General features: G+C 37.7%; 1 pseudogene; it reads left to right on the plus strand.

Moving 5' to 3' along the window:
• The first annotated feature begins 241 nt into the window (after positions 1-241).
• LOC102885720 lies at positions 242-1,089 on the plus strand (annotated as a pseudogene).
• The last annotated feature ends 873 nt before the right edge of the window (positions 1,090-1,962 follow it).

Genomic DNA, 1,962 nt, shown 5'->3' on the forward strand with positions numbered 1-1,962 from the left:
TACTTTCTCCTTAAACTCAGATTTCCATTATATTCACTATACAGAATTATCTTTATATATTTTTCTGCTTCAAATCTTTTTTGTTGATCACTGTGTTATGTTCTTTGTAATATATATAATAGCCCTGCTAGCTAGCTATCTAGATAGATATGAGATAGAGAGAAATTTCTTAAATTTTTCCAGTGGCCATAATGTTCTGAGCATTAAAAATTATTATTTTGGCTCATTCCCATTCTGCAAGATGGTGGGTGAAAAAGCCGAGAAGCCAGATACCAAAAAGAAGAAACTTGAAGCCAAGAAGGCTGATGCTAGTGGCAAGGTTACGAAGAGTAATCTCAAAACCAACACGACTAAGAAGGGGAAGCCCCACTGCAGCTGAAACCTCATCCTACTCAGATCAATTGGCAGATATTCCCAATGTGCTATGCATTCCACAAAGGCCATGTACAAGAGGAAATATTCAGCAGCTCAATTCAGCATTGAAAAGAAAAAAGAAAATTCTTGTCACAAAACCAGTTGGTGGTGGCAAGAATGGTAGGACCCAAGTGGTCTAACTTTGCAAAACGACTAGATACTATCCTACTGAAGATGTGCCCCCAAAAGCTGTTGAGCCACAGCCAAAAACCCTTTAGTCAGCATCTGAGAAAGCTGTGACTTAGCATCACTCCTGGGACCATTCTGCTCATCCTGACTGGGTGACAGAGGCAAGAGAGTGGTGGCTTTTCTGAAGCAGCTGAGCAGCGGCTTACTACTTTTGCCTGGACCACTGATCCTCAATCTAGTTCCTCTGAGCAGAACACACCAGAAATCTGTCATCACTACCTCCACCAAAAATTATATCAGTGGTGTGAAATCCCAAAACATCTCACCAATGCTTACTTCAAGAAGAACTTGCATAAGCCCAGACACCAGGATTGTGAAAGCTTCAACACAAAGAGAAATACAAGTTTACAGAGCAGTGCAAGGTTGACCAGAAAGCTATGGACTCGAATTCTGCCCCAAATCAAAGCTGTTTCTTAGTTCCAAGGCTACTTCCGCTCTTTCTTTTCTCTCACAAATTGCACTTATCCTCTCAAATTGGTGTTCTAAATTTCTTACAAAGATCCTAATTAAATAACTGATACATTTCAAAAAATATTATTCTGATTGGTATTAGTAGTACATTTATTACAATTACAGCTGCTCCACATAACAAATATATTATAAATCTTATAATTATTAAATATATAAAATATATTGTATTGAAAATTAATCTCATTGAACTCAATGGCATTGTTTTTACCCCAAGTAATTCATGATTTTGCTATTACTTAATGCTAAACTGTGGCAGTTTTCAGAGTCAATCCTTTTTGCAATTTTTCATTTTTTATAGAGGTAAGCACTGAGAAAATGCTTGTTTTATCCACCTAAATAAATAGAGGAAATGAAAGCTTCATGATAGCGATGACACTAAGTTCTAGGGTCCCCTTCCTAAGTGACATACCAGAATGACAAAGTGATCCATCATCAAAAATTATTTTTAATGCCCTACCTGCCCTTAGGCCCTCTTTCAATTTTTTGGTTGAAAGCCAATAACTAGAGATCAATTGTCTTGAGAATGAATTTTGTTATTATTTCACGATAAGATTTCATTTGCTTGTTCAACACCAAGGTCAAGATTTTGAGTTATTCCTTGTTTTGACCCCCATGCTATTTTACTCTCTAGGACGAGACACCTTACCAAGATTCACTAGGAGATAAGCTCACCTTTAACCATAAAGAGGTAGGAAAGGTAAATGAGCACTACCCAAGGGCTGGACCTTGAGAAGACCTATTTTTGGAGAGTACATAAGGAAGATGATTCTCTGACACCTACATGTGCCTGCATGCCCTTAGAAAGTCTTCATGCACCCCAGGAATATGATATCTCAGTGTCAATATCACTGTACTAAAGACCCTACGTGATCTAGATCTTACTTTCCA

Source organism: Pteropus alecto, unplaced genomic scaffold (genome assembly GCF_000325575.1).
Source record: "Pteropus alecto unplaced genomic scaffold, ASM32557v1 scaffold79, whole genome shotgun sequence".
Classification (NCBI taxonomy): domain Eukaryota; kingdom Metazoa; phylum Chordata; class Mammalia; order Chiroptera; family Pteropodidae; genus Pteropus; species Pteropus alecto.